Below are 16311 nucleotides of genomic sequence, written 5' to 3'. Positions count from 1 at the left end.
TCTAAGGAGCAAAGTTCAGGTTGTGTCAGCTGCCGTCCATCTGGCGCGCATCAGATGACAAGGATATCGCCCAATTGATTATATTAGCCCTCAGGATGGAACTATCAATCTTGTCTCCTGTTTTACATACTGCAATGTTTTCATTTAGTTAAGCATCATTTTGGATTAATTCTTGTGTACGTTAGCCGTGTTCTTATTTGCAAAACACTGCCTACAGTGGGGAGTAAAAAAACGGTAACTACGAAATTTTTCGGACATACAAACTTTTCATATTTATAGAAGGTACATTACTGTTGCTTTAAAATTCAGTTTTTTATCCTATAGTGGGGAAATGCTCAACCGATAGTACATAGATACTAGATCAGTTACATCACTAAAGACAAGTCGTTTGCGGTCTTTTCAAAAGGATTACCTATGTTCAGCGGCGGCCCTAGCCATTGCGAGGCTACGTGCGGCAGGTCTATACGAGGCCCTTTGTCCTACGTGAAAAGTATGTGTTGCGAAAGTAAGCTGGTGTTTTGATTTAGCTAAACGTCATGTTTGAGGAGAAATGCTCAAGTTAAGCAAATTAATAAAATTTAATTTTACTACAGTTTATATTTAAAGAATCACAAAATTAACAAATATTAAAATGATCTGATGCTTGCGACTTCTCTTAAGACTAAAATCTTTAATTAATAATAATAATAATAATGGAATGTATGTGCAACGTCATTTTCGATCGAAAGAATAGCAAGGGCTGAAAGGCGATCTTGTGTCATCGAATTCCTTAAACATGTTTTAATAATTTTAAGCCTCGAAAAACTGCTTTTTCGATATGAATATTTTATTATTCGAATTCTCAAGACTATTTCGGTAGTGGGATAAATTTCAGTTAAATTATTTTCTAATTATTCGTATAACTGATTCAGGGCCGTCTCTAGCTCATGTAGCGTTCGGGTGCAATCATGACAAAAGCGCCCCCTATGTATTGAAAGATTGTGACTTGAGTAGTTCGAACGTCGTAAATAAGAAGGTTCATACGGAAACTAGGAGTTGTTTTCTTGTTAATAAAAGGACTTAAAAGCGGCGCTACCGTCTAGGTTCAGTTAAAAAAGGATCGATGAAAAAATAAATCAAGTAAAATCTTGAACTTTGGGTCACTAAAGCACCTAAACTTGTATAATAAACAACAGTGCAAGGTGAAGTCGCGAGCGTAGCGAGCGCGAAAATTTTGAGGTTTGGGTCACTGAAACACCTAAACTTGTATAACAAACAGCAGCGGAAGGTGAAGCCGCAAGCATAGCGAGCGCGAAAATTTTGATGTTTGGGTCACTGAAACACCTAAACTTGTACAACAAACAGCAGTGGAAGGTGAAGCCGCGAGCGTAGCGAGCGCGAAAATTTTGAGGTTTGGGTCACTGAAACACCTAAACTTGTATAAGAAACAACAGTGGAAGGTGAAGTCGCGAGCGTAGCGAGCGCGAAAATCGTAGTTTTGGGACATAAAACTACTCTAATCAAGTTAGAAGGAAAGGTACTGCGAAGTGAACAGTCGCGAGCGTAGCGAGCGCGAATTTTTTAAATTGTTTGTTTAAGGACTCTCAAATTAAACTCGGAATTAAGCACAAATAAAAAGAATTCGTGACTGCATGGATCGAGAGCCAGTGGTTTTTGTTACTTTGGTGCCAACTTTTTGTTAAATTGAGGACTCAAAAAGTAAACGCAGAATGAATTAGAAGTAAAGAAAAAATGCACATTTTTTTTCTTGGACCAGATTTATATTTTTTTATAATATTTTTTTTTTATATTAGTGTGGGTTGTAGCGCGAGGCCCTGTGCGATGGCACAGTTCGCACACCCCTAGGGCCGCCACTGCCTATGTTATTATTACTCCATTCACTCTTTACTTATGATTAACATATTATAAAGCGGGTACCTGGCTATGTATCTCCACAAAATTTTCATTAAAAGCAAGGCAAAGCTTAGCTTGCCTTGCTTAGTTTCAGGCCACCGCAAGCTAAGCTTCTGTGTTTATTCTTTGAACCGAACTAAGGAGCACAGTTAAGCTTTTGTTACAACGCGTCGGCAAAGGCTTAAACCTTTCGTCTACTTACTCTTAGAAAATAATGTTCATGTGTTTGTATGTTAGAGAAAACTGTAATCATGCTATACTTACCTATTTTATGAAACTGTGAGTTGTTTGTTTGAATGAGCTAATCTCAAGAACTACCGCTCCGAGTGCTAGGCTATACTTTGCATGGGAAAACGGGTAAAACCACGGGAGCTGGTATGGGGAAAAAGTAGTTTTTATTTTTGATCGAATGTAACACGCAGTGCAACAGCCGTTATTATGATAAAAAATATTTTATCATCCCAAACTACAATAAAGGCTGAAAGCTTATTTGTAGTAAATCGATAATATAGATGATCCTATTTTACTATCTTATCTAAAATTTCGTTTATCTCAAGCTATATTTGGATCTTTACCTTTGAAAGTGAATCTGGAGTTTCAATGTGCAGACTACTCGAAAATAATGTTATCTTGTGAACGTTCGAAACATGGAGTAAAGAAAGATGAGAGGAGATGCCATAATGCTGGTGGGTCAGGCGCCTTTTTCTAGTTCAAATTCATACGGTGGGCATGACCAATACGAACGATCAGCGAACTAACGAGGCGTTGACATTTATTTTATTTTGATTTATTATTTAATTATTATTTTTTAATGTTTTTACATTATTGACAAGATACATTCTTTGTATTAATTTTCTGTTTTGGATTTTAGTAAATAATGCTACTTAGCGGGAACTGATAATTTAATCTTGATATTGAGTTGTGTAGCAGTGAGTACGTCATGCTCCCTTAGACGGCACTGCTTGCGGTAGCGTCGGCGGTCGGGTTGCCTCCCTCCCTCAAAAATGTGCGAGGGGGGCGATGGCTGATCCTCGCGTTATGCTCGTGAACGGGTGCTGCTTGTGGTGCCAGGTCGTCTTACTGACTATATATTAGTTTTTTTGTTTTTATTTGTAAACTCTTTTTATTTTACATATGTTCTGGCTGAGCGGTCTAATTTACTAGTTTACAAAAGAATAGCACATGTAGGTGGGCACTCTCTGATATTCTATTAAGTGTAAATATTTGGAGGCTATAATTTTCTGTTCATCAAACATATTCAATGCTTGAGTTAGTTAAGGTATTTTTACTGTATTGTCCTCTTTTGTAATATACAAATTAAATTGTATACAAATGTACATATCAAACAATGTTTAAGGTTCTTCTAACCGAACAGACAGACATGTGTTGCTGGGGAGTTTGTTGCGCCACTTCTTCTTCCCAGCAAAAACACATAGGAAGTGGTGAAGGGTGGGCGTTTTGGGGGCTGTCTTTTGTAATTTTTTTTTTTGACGTTCGAAAAGTGCTGTTTTGCAGCCAAGTTTGAATAAATGACTTTTGATTTTGATTTCGTTTGGGTTCCTTGAGACATCTGTCAACGGTTTATAATATTACAAAAAAATATCGGATCCAAAGAAGGCGTATAAAGGCTTAAACAGTAACGGTCCTCCGTCCCCTGCTCACCCGTATTTAGACGGGCTACTTTCTTAGGTGATTTCCCGACATGGCACTTCCGCTAGTCATTTTGTTCTCCATGGTTCGAATACAAACTAGAGTTCAACATCCGAATGATACCTTCTCAAGTCAGTAGCAGACATCTTTGATATTTTCGAAGAAGGTTTTACTTTGCAAGATGTTCCAAAAATCTTTTTAAATTACTTCAAAGATCAGACCGTTATGTCTATCTGAAAACATGTTCCAAGATTGTAGATTTTGTTTATGTTTATGCGTAGAAATGATTCATAAACTATATTAATTTATGAATCACGTAGGAAATCAAAATTATTTTCTATACTATAAGTACTACTGTACTTTTTACAAGCTTTTGTGGGTTTAATTATTAAATCTTGGGAACTTTAGACCGCTTCGAAAAATAATTTTAATTTTTAGATAGTTCGTTTATGGAAAAAGGCTATACCTACTACTTTTTGATCTTGTTGGGTCTTCTCCAGGGGATGCGAATGAAACACAGACTTTCCACTTTAAATTATTATTTACCTACTCTTATCGAAACATAAGAAATCTATCTCATTTTGCCAGGTCCATTGCAAAAAAACCGTTTTGTAGCTATTTTAACAATATTACGTAATAACTGGTTTCTGTTATAATGTTATGCAATGATGTTACATAATGGACGTAATTATGCCAGTATTAAAATGGTAATCATCATAAACTTATTTAATTTTCGAATTCTTAGATGAGCTTTTTAGGGTTCCGTACCCAAAGGGTAAAACGGGACCCTATTGTTTTCGCTCCTCTGTCCGTCCGTCCGTCCGTCCGTCTGTCACCAGGTTGTATCTCATTAACCGTGATAGTTAGAGAGCTGAAATTTTCACAGATGATGTATTTAAACTAGAATAAAATAAATATTTTGTTTTTTTTTTTTGCTAATTTTTGTTCTGGTACGGAACCCTTCGTGAGCGAGCCCGACTCACACTTGGCCGGTTTTTTTTTCTTAGAATCTTTTTTTTTAAGTTTGTGCTCACGCTCAGTAGCGTGCGAATAGTTAATAGCCAACCTTTTTAGCCAAGATACTATGTTAGTAGATACAAATTTCAACGCTAGACAAAACTAATAAATATGGAAATAACTACCTGTGTTTAATCGGTAATACGTATAGAAAGTTTATTTACGAGCATTTGCGTGTAACATAATATAATTGGAGTGATGGCAGCAAAGTAGGTACCTACATTGATTTCGTGCTGGAATCAGATTTTTGAAAATATACATAAACATTGTTTTTTTCTTTAAGTAGGTACACATTTACACTTGCTACTTTAAAAACAAAAGCTAGTTATTTTAATTTAAATAATTTATTCTTTAACTAAGGTGGGCTAGTTTATTTATTGAGTACTATTTACCCGTCCGTATAATTTTATTCGTTGTTATCTTAGGAATGTTAATAGAATAACTTTATATAATAAACAAGAGATAACAGAAAAACTATTATTGTTGTTAGGGAAAATAAATAAGTAAATAATAACAAGCGGAATAATTTTTCATGTTACAAATTGACTAATTCATTAAAAATATACCTTTTCATTTTTGTAGTTTTAACTTGAAATCAACTATTAAATATTGTAACCCTAACAACAATTATATAATAATGTATTGCATTAAGAAACTCCATTACCTATAACAAGCAAAAACCAACAAAAGCACTCGTAATTTCAGACACTTAACGTAAATAAATAAAAAACAAGTACGTGATCAAATATACACTATACAGTACCTACTTACTTACAATAGGTAGACATGTACAAAAACATTTACAACTATGTAACTTGTAACTGAACTTTTGCCACGCCTTTATTTTTTTTATTTGTCTGGAGGAAACAAATGAACAAAGTAAATACTGATAGTAAAACAAAGTAAGCATGATAACATTTCAATGACCAGCGAAATCCTTGCTTATTCTAAACTAGCTCATCCCGCGAAGTTCGTATCGTTCAAACCTTCCCTGGACCTCTACAAACCTTTTAAAACCAAAATCAGCTCAATCGGCCCAGCCGTTCTCGAGTTTTAATCAGACTAACGAACAACAATTCATTTTTATTTATATAAAGATTAGTTTGCGCCCTTGGTTTCACTTGATTCCCGAGAAACCCACTTTCTTCATATTGATACAAAGTATAATTAATTTATTTCAAATTGTAATTAAAATCCACTTATAAGGCTTCGCGTGAAGTAACAAACGACCATCCTAACATTCTTTCAAACTTTCGCGTTTATAATGTTCGTTGGATGGAAAAAGTTACTTTGTTTTTGATAGAATGGAGAAAATGAGATGAGATTTTGCAAAGCGATAGAGTTAAAGTCTTGTCATCTTTGTCGTCCTCACGACCCGTGTTAACAATGCAAAAACAAAATGAAATCCACGCTTGTACGCGCGACAAATTTCGATCGACAAAATTTTTGTACTGGTAAATAAGTATACTCCATTTGAGTAAAACTTTTTACACAAATAAAATACTGAGTAAAATTATGATCAACCGATGAAGTAACCGTTATTATTATATTGATTCGATTCCCGAGTCGGGCCGAAATCGCTTTGTGGGTTTTAGAAGACTTTCACAAAGCAGCCCGAAGCCTGGAAGTTGGTGATTGATTCACCCGTGCATCGGAGAGCACGTAAATGTCGGTCCTGCGCCTGATCTCTTTCCGGTCGTGTCGGATTGCCGTCCCATCGGGCTATGAGAGTGAAGGAATAGTGAGTGCACCTGTGTCTGCGCAAATGCTTGTGCACTATAATATGTCCTGCGCAGTTGGCTAATCTCCTTACATGAGAACAGCCGCCGTAGCCGATAATCGGCTAGGAGGACATCATCATCATCATCATCATTATATTGATTAATGTTTTACCTACATTTTATTTTTAAACTGAGTTTTTAAATAAAAAGTCATACGTATCAATTGTTTGCTGTAGTCCGTACGAACCGAGCGAGAAATCCGCCGATGTGAAAGCGCTGTAAGGAATGTTAAAGGAATAAAGCAATGCTTTTTATCTAAGTGCACAGAGAGCGCCTATGGTACAGGTTAATCTAGGATAGACTACGTTTTATCGGTCACTAGTTTTTAAACAAATTAATGTAAATAACATAAACATGCAATTAATCCACCTACATAGGTATTCTATTCTATTAATATCGTAGAGTCATATGAGCCTATTTATTTAAACGTTTCAGGAAGTAAACAATATTACTTGTTATGGGATCTAGGTGAACTTATTATTAGATTGACGGTTACTGGCTAACCTTTTATGTTGCATTTACTTATATAAATAGCGGTGTCAGTCGTAATATATGGAAAACTAGCTTCCAGATATAACGTAAATATTATTAATTCTGAATCTAAGTCATATTACAGCCAAGTTTTATCGAAATAGGTAAATCATCAACCTACTTGTTTATCATGATATAAAATAGCTTATAGGTAAAATTCACAAATAACATGGCTTCTTTTATTGAAAAACTTTTCTTAATAATGAATGAATTCCTCCCACAGTCCCAAAATCTTGCCTCTTTCTAATATTAGATACTAGTGAGGTACAGCACAGTTTCTGCCAATATGAAAAGTTTTCTTTGAACTATTTTAAAGGAAAATCCTTTGAAAAATCTTTTTTTCCTTTCCTTTGGTATCCAAGTACGTGATTATAATAAGAGGAATATTAATGGTCCTCCATTCCAATTAACGATACAGCCGTGAACATAGAATTAATCACAGAAACATTAACATCAGGTGTGCAGTGGCAACTGCTCGAACAAAAATGTGCATGAATATGGACGAAGCAAAAGGGAATATCAATACAAATATCATATAGAGGATTTTTCTTTGTTTCTTAGTTTAGACATAGACCAATAAGAGTAACTTTAATCTTAGTACTATGGTTTGGGAAACAAACAAGGAAGAAAGCTCCGAGACTACTGAACTGATTTTAAATATTCTTTCACTGATGGGAAGCTAGACTATTCCCGAGTAACATCGTAGGTATTCTGTATACGCCTAAAAGAAAGTCACAATAACGTTTGAAAATAAAAAAAAACTTGTAATTCTTATAATTTGGTAGGAATATTCAATTACGCATCCAAGTTCTTACGGATGAATTCCAATCGAAGTTATCAGTATAATGACGAATATTATGGAATTTGAACGTAAGCTTAATTCCGTTGAATTATTTCATTCACATTTTACCTCCTTTCAAAATCCAAATTAGGACTGCCAACGTAATATTTTGTGGTAAGACAGTAAGAGTAATAATTAGTCAATTAATCATGTTTATTAAAGTTTTGTTACGTTTACGAAGTATAAAGATCTCGAAAAAAATAATATGTTATTTCGTCATAAATCTGTGTATCGTATAGATACGTTGTATAATTATACTTATATAATTATACTCGTGTATAATTATATAATTAAATTATATAATTATACACGAGTAGTTTTATCATATAATATGAACATTGATTTTAGATACTAGAGTATCTAAAAACAGAATATTATATGAAAATTGATTTTAGATGCTATAGGTTCAAAAACAAATTTCATATTATATTCTATACATATATTTCGTGTATCAATTTATAATATGAATGAATGCCGTTGCTCGAGCGTGCTCAGTTAAAATAAATTTGAATACTGAAAGCGTTATTCAAACAGCCTATTTTATTGCTTTTTCGATTCAAACAATTAAGTTTTAAATAGCACGTTTCATGATTTACCAAAACCTTTTTAGATGATTGTATCAAATTCCAGTTTAAAAAGATACGTTTCAGAATTTTCATATTCATACCTGTCTTACATTCACAATTCAGTTACTGGTAATAAAATCTTGGCAAGAATACAATTACCATGTTCTACGTTACTAGTATGGCATCTACTACTTACAACTTGAAGTGGTTTCATAAGCATTAAAACTTCGGTAGAAACGATAAAGTTTGTATGTACCTTTAGATGGATGTTTATATTCCTCTATCACATATAAACTGCTGGAGAATAACATTGAAGGCTACTTTATTCGGTTTCGGTTTTATTCGGTTGTGGGAAGTAGTGCCTTCCAAAAGCGGGTGACACCGCACGCAAAAGCCAGTGGATATTAAAATATTGGGAAGAACCCTGATCTACCAAAGCAAAATACCCACCAGCGTGCTTTTGTCACTTGTGCATGTTAACTTGCTACAGCTACGTGCACCGTGTAGACGCACCCTTACGTTACTTAAGGATTTTGGTTTAGGCATTTTTAAGAGGCCCGTCCACGTCAACTTTTTGAAGGACCGATAACGTTCTTACCAGGATTTTCTGATCTACTTTTGTAGGATGTGTGCATTGCATTGCTATCAGTGTGTTTTATTTTTCATTATCGCATGTGGGTGGATAGCCTTACTCTAAAAATAAGTTGTAATAGTAACTGATATGATAATTTTATAAACAGTCTGATTTTGTCTGGTTGTTTATTTGTAAGTATGTAACAAACATAAGCAATCAGATTTTTTTGCGTTTACATAATGTATTAATGTGTAACCAAAAAATCATTAACGCTTTTATAAAAAGATCGTTTTTGTAAAGATGATCAATAAATTATCAATACCTAATAATAAAGTTCTGTACCTATCTTGCTAGAAGTGAGTTTTATCTAGAAGCACTCCACATGCCTTAAGTACAGTCGTTAACAGTCACAGATAGGGATGCTAGAGCAATTCCGCAGTAAGTCTTCGGACTTTGCACATTATTGGCGCCTTGACCTACTTGATATTGTGTTCGATGATACTTCATATAACTTTGTATAGAATAGATATTCAAGTGCAAAGTTACTAGAGTAGGTTATTAGCATTTTAGCGAGGTAAGCGGGGTATTCTTTCCGTATTCAAGCTCGGTCTGTGAATAAACGTAGGTAATGCACGTCGAGTCCTGGTTGTCATTAAATTATATCTTTGAAGGTCATAAAAGGTAATAGGAATATGACAGGTAGTCTTAAGAAGTTACAAAGGGGTAACGGGTAACGACCTAGTAACTGAGTTACGAAAGTGAGTTAGCTATTATAGGCCCTTGGCTGTATTGGGTTAAATTGGAATTTTGGAGTAAGGCAGCTGGCAGGTCTAGGCGGCTGACGATTTTTATTATTAAACGCTCTTTTAATAAAAAAAGAGTAATTAAATGTAAATAAAACGCTTAACGTAATAAAAACTTGCTTGTCCTTTTGAAGGACACTAAACCGAAGGTCTAAAGTTCACCTTTTAATGAATTGTCCATTAACAAAGTCATAAAAAATTGCGTGGACGGGGGGACCCCCGTCAGATATTAACCGTCTTACCACAAAAAGTTTTAAACGTCAGTTTATGCCTTGTCTAAAAAAATGACAAATTATGACGTTGACATATGGTTCATTTTGCAGCCAAAATTTTATTAGACAAGTGTAAAACAGGGGTTAAAGTTTTTGTAGTAAGGCAATTTGTATCTTACTCATATACCCATAACAGAAAGAGTTATACGAGAATACAATATTGTATGATGACTTAACGATTTTTTTCGTACATAAAAATAAAAGATTATATTTGTAACTGTACTCCCACACATCTCGATCTATAACTGGAGAAATGACAAAGCAACTTAATCTACTTGCTTAGATTTTTTATCTACACTAAATTAATTCTATTTCAATTTTTATTCAAGTTTGCGTGCCAGACAGATTGCTAATGTTAGATATTAATACACAAAAGCCAGACAAAAACTAGCCGAAGGTAGATAGATGAGTATAGTAAAGCCGATATTTCTTTTACGCGATCATTTTTATTTGTGTTGCGGGCACAGATTACTTTTAAAGTTTGTCAAAGAAACTGTGCCGTGTCTAAAGCTTAAAATTAGCAGTGGTTTATATGCATGGAGTGTTTTGCGGAGGTGCGGTTAGGGATTGGGTCGGTTTCCCGACTAGGACGTTACGCGAATAGAATGTTCTAGGAATTAAATTCTCTAGGGATTTGACGTTCTATGACAGTAGCATTTATCTTTGGGCTATGTAATAAAACTTCCTATAAGCATCTGTCAAATTGCGCTAAAGTCGATAAGGTTGTTTCCAAAACAAACCAAAACTTTGACAACTATTGACAGTTGGCATCAATTATTTTACCAATTCAAAACTTAATAACGAAATAATAAATTAACTTGTCGACGTTTGGGCTCAAAATGTGAACTCATTACATCACATGACATTGAAGCTCATTTGTATGTACCGACGAACAATACAAAATCGCCAACATTATTCTTGCTCGCAAACAAGCCGCGTAAATGAACTACGACCTTAACGTAAAATAATGTAAATTACTGACCAAAACTTGTTACGAAAATATCCGAGATTCAAAGTTGTTAGTTATTTTTAGATTTCGAGGTGTATGGAGTCACGGCCGCACTTGAGTCATTTGGCGGTCAATTGTAGCCTTTTAAAACATGTTTTTACGTTCTCCGTTTGTTTATTACTTTGTTATTTAAGTTGTAAAAGAGGTTATCTTTAAATTTGTACGAAACAGCTCCTTTTATGAGGAATATTTTCTTTTTTGATGAGGGTTTTTGACGCCATCGTTATTCATTAGTTAGAAGAATTGTAGTTTTGTCGTAAATAATCTTGAATCACACAAATAAAAACGACATCGATCGACGATCATCATTGTATCTATGTCTTATGATATTTATCTTAAGGAAACTATATCAAAAGACCTTCATAAGCCTTCATGTTTTTCCTCGAAGAAGTAATAGACAAAAATCATGATGATGATGATGTCCTCCCAGACGTGTCCGTCGACGGCGACACTCTGTCAATTCCCGGCAATCTGTCTTCGCTCATGGGCCCGGTAGTGACTTGCGAACCCGAATTTGTTTTTAAAAACTCGGTCACATGATGCACAGTAGAGCTCTCCGTTTGCATTAAAGGTATAATTATACGTCGGTTTAGGACGAGTTTTACGGGCCAGGCGTTTACCATCAAGGTCTTCAAGACGATGGGACTCGAAGTTTTCTAGTCTTTGATGAATTGCCTTACGCCACTCAGATCTTTGGGTGGCTAGGTCCTCCCATGAGTTCGGGGATAAACCGGTCGATTTTAAGTGGCGCTTTAATACATCCCTGTAACGTAAATATTGTCCTCCAGCTTGTCGTTTACCCAAACTAATTTCCGAATAGAAAATAGTTTTCGGCAACCTGGAGGACTCCATGCGTACCAGGTGACCGCACCAGCGCAGCTGACCTTTCATCAGAAGGCACTCCATGCCCGCCAAGCCCGTCCGTCGAAGAAAATCCGTATTGGGAACCCGATCTTGCCAACGTATACGGAGTATTGCTCGGAGACACTTCATGTGGAAAGTGTCAAGGCGTTTAATATCACCTTTGTAAAGACACCATGTCTCCGAGGCGTAAAGAAGCAGTGGTAGAATTAAAGCTTCATACAACAAACAAAAATCAACAAACATAAATACATATAGTCTATGCCATTTTGCTGTTTGTTTGTTTGCACCCAAAAGGCTGCAAGACCACTGAACCGATTAGAAACATTCTTTCACTGTTAGATAGCTGCACTCTTTCCGAGTAACTTAAGCTATATTTTATCCCAGTATGGGCAGTTGCTCCCACAACCGTGAAAACCGTGGGAAAACCTAGTAGTACACAGTAGATAAATAACATCAACACTTAAGTACTATTCGTTTACCTCCTGACGCGAACCAGTCGATCTAACAAATGTTACGTTATTTCAAACAAATCTGTATTCATCTGCCATTCGCCAGGGCTGAGGAAAAATGTCATTGACAGACACCGCTATGAAGTATGAATGGAACAAGGTTACACGACGACTTCCCACATTGTGTGCAATAAGATATTGATGCCTTCGTCTAATATGGCACTTAATCATTCCAGGTATAGGTCTTATAATAATATTATCGTTTTAGAAGGAAATATTAATATTTTAAAATACTTGATTCATTTTTTTTGCAATTCATATTTATGAGATATTCTTAAAATATGAGTATTGCGACTCAAGGTGCAAGATGATAAATAAAAATAAGTTTTTTCTTTGAGAATGAATAACGCTCTATGTTTTTATTTATACTCCAATGTGGGTGGCCTTTCCCAAGTTCTCTCTCAGACCATTTGTCTTACATTGTCTTCGGAATTGTTTCCGAGAGCGGGAAAACTAGCGACTACCTCCGGTTTCGTCTATAAAAGGGAGGACGTGAATGGTTCTTTTTATTTTTGTGTAAGAACAATGTATGTAGTTTTATTCTTATAGTCGTAAGTCTAAGTGTATGGTTTACAGAGATCTAGTTAAGAACTAAAACTATCATGAACTTTTGTTAGGTATACACGAGAGTTGTGCGGTTGTTCGTCTCAAAAAACTTAACTAATTGGGGTTTGAGTAAGTACGGATAACTGGAGGCTAGAGAATCTGTGTCAATAAAAGATATATATCTAATTATGATTTTAGATAAAATTGGCAAAAGTTCCGAATAGATAAATACCTAATTTAAAATAAATTCAGAAATCTGATCATTTGTTATAGGTATAACAAACTTTTGTTTTAATAATGTTTTGTATTTAAAATGATTAACGGTCGTATGATAGGTAATCTAAAATTTTAACTTAATGGATTTACCTTATTTTAAAAGTTAGGCAACATAGTGTGTCTGGGGTATTTCTATTTCATTTTCCTTAACAAAATTAAATCACGTTTGAATGATGATTTATTCAATGGAGGAAGAAAACCTATTAGTTTTGAAAATTCGTACTCGTTTATTAACATGTAGTTACATCACTCATTTCGTTTACTAAAATGATTAAGCTGATAAAATAAAGTTATGAATTAAATAAATGAAATAATAAGTACATGAAAATATGTTAAAAATTACCATTCACATTATTGTCACGCTAACTTCATTGAGGAAAACCCTATAAAAAAATTCACAGATTATAACATTTTATAATACATAGGTATCTCAATAGAAAATCTAAACAAATATAGGTAAGTTTAGAAATTACATACACCAATAGCAAATGTCGGCTGTGATATACAAACACATAAAAACTTCCAAGTACCTATCTGAAATTCTTAATGAACTTAAGTGTCTTCGTAACTTAATTATGCTGATTTTTGCCATAAAAAAAAAAACTTCAGACAAGACAAACAACTGAATAATTAATTTTGGAACATCGCTCTTGAAGGCGGTAGCAAAAAAAGTTACTGTAACCTCGAAAAGTGTTTCGAAATTCGTAAAAAAATAATATAGGTAAGTACATATTATTCTACATACATTTACAATTACAGGTAAATGCATTATTGTAGGTAAATTATTTATAAGTACTTAAAACTAATGTCTATCCTGCCCACTCAGAGACATTTAATGGTTACTTAAGCCATTCCTTAGTGAAGGATTTGTATGACATTCCGTCACTAAGGAGTGACATAAGTAATCATTAAATGTCTCTGAGTGTGGGGGTTAAACTAATAATGAACAATACCTATATATATTTTGTTCATATTAATGACGTACAACAACTTAAAACTTGCTTACCAGTCATTACCTTTTACAGTTAAGTATGCCCGACATAGGAAGCATTGAAGGACAAGTACAACACCGTCTATTTTTAGCTTCGTCTAAGCTACAATTTATTAACTTGTCCCACAAGGTGAAGACAAAGCTATATGCCATAGTTATTATAATGAATCATTTCCGGGAACAAGTTTTAATTATAAACATATTATTTTACTGCAGAGGTGCAGTTTTAGAGTTTTTGTTTGAAATTTAAAATGCTGTTTATGAGCGTATGGACATCATTTGTTAAAGGTGAAGGATGCTATGTCAGGAAATCTGAGTTTAAACTTTTAACACGTTTTATATTATGTAGTAATTGTACACTACCTAATCAGTTGCTATATCCACACTTTGAAACGAAGAGCTTAAAGTAAATTGCTGCATACGGGTAGTCAGAAGCCAGTAAATCTAACACCAGTCTTACCTTGGGTTGCCCGGGTAACTGGGTTGAGGAGGTCAGATAGGCAGTCGCTCCTTTTAAAACACTGGTACTCAGTGGCACTCGGTTAGACTGGAAGTTGGGAAAAGGCTAGGCAGGTGTTATTTACCTTAGAGAGCCCTACGATTCATTGCCTACAGAATTTAATCCCAATCCCATTGATATTTTTGCCTCAGTATTTGAGGTCAGTTCTTCATGACTGTGCAGCTAGTAAACAAGTAAATATTTTTTATGTTTCTTCTCGAAGCAGGTTCATCTAATTGGAAAAACAACATGTTATCACTAACAAAGGTAATTTATTTGTTGAAATAATGAGCTTTTTGTGAAGGTTTGTAAGAAAAAACTGCTGATAATTTTGTTAACATTGTTACTTTTGAGTATAAAAAATATTTTTTAACAATCCAATAATTAAAATAAATAACACAATTAAACTTCTCTTAGTATCCATTAAAATAAGCTTAAAGGTAAAAGCCACCGTACTCTGATATTTTTTATTTTACTCACTAATTTTGTTGTTTTCTTCAGATACAATACAATTTACATAAGAATTGTTATTTTTCTATTTCACGTAGATCTACAAAGTTTTAGCAAACATCGCAATTATTTTAAGACGAAACAGCCTTTGACACGACCCATATTTTTTTTTTCTTTTCCTTTCCTTGCCAACTTTAAGGTATTTTTATTAGTATCTCAAAAAATCTTTCAACAACAAATTGAAATAGTATTTGGAATATTTCAACAACTTACAAAGGATTTTCCAAACGAAGTTCCAAACAGCTATTGAACTACATTTCAGAATTTTTAAATGCACTCGAATTTGCATCAATGATTACTGAAGAGATTTCACTTAACTACATTATGCTACTATTTATTCCGAGTGTTCCTGAACGAGTTAAAATAACGTTCCGAAGTGAACACCAATCTTGCTAAGTAATGTTATATTTCTTCCACTTGCTAATTTCAAATTCTAAGCACGGGTGCAAACTTTAGCGTAATTTGGCCGAAGACTTGCTTTGTAGAATTTAAAATAAGAAGCATTGTTTAAATAGACACTTGCAATAATTTATAGTTCTTTAGAATTAGCCTCTTTAGTTCTTGACCTATTTAAAAGGATCCAGCTGAAATAATTACATATTTATGATTAACTTTTTATCCTGTTCTATTTGAATTGGTTGATTTATTTTTCTTGACTATGACATGTATTCTTACTTTGGAATCTCAATTCCATACAAACAGTCTTTATTTCTCACCAAAAAATTATTTAACCAGAAATATGTTCAGCAATGGACGTCCTATGGCTGAGATGATGATGATGATGATTAAAATACATATACTTTAGCCTGCGTGACTGTTTCAATGTTTTTCTATGTTTCGTAGTGTGTTCAATTTCAGTTGTAGTCATAATAATAGTGGAGTCCGGTGGACCTCGTATTTTTTAATATTTCTAGGTATACATAGAGGTCTTTATTGCTGCTGATATTAACTGTCACAGCGTAGTATTTGGAATTGGTCATTTTGATTTCATACATAAAAAGTTTTAAAATTTTATAGTCAGTCAATCTTTATATTTTATTTCGGCACTTAAAATTCTTAAAAATATAATTTTAGATGCTATAAATTGCGTCAGGAAAAACACCCACATAAGTATAACCAGACGTTTTAGATAATACCTACAGAGAATATTTTAAACTCCTAACGTTAACTCACCCGCGC

General features: G+C 34.2%; 1 protein-coding gene across 6 annotated transcripts in view; it reads left to right on the top strand.

The window, feature by feature from the left end:
• The window catches only part of LOC124640759 (atrial natriuretic peptide receptor 1), a 265956-nt gene that overhangs the window by 206962 nt on the left and 42683 nt on the right, over window positions 1-16311 (top strand). The window lies entirely within an intron of this gene.

The sequence above is a fragment of the Helicoverpa zea genome, chromosome 21, assembly GCF_022581195.2.
Source record: "Helicoverpa zea isolate HzStark_Cry1AcR chromosome 21, ilHelZeax1.1, whole genome shotgun sequence".
NCBI classification, from domain to species: Eukaryota; Metazoa; Arthropoda; class Insecta; order Lepidoptera; family Noctuidae; genus Helicoverpa; species Helicoverpa zea.
This window is presented reverse-complemented; position numbering and strand designations above follow the sequence as displayed.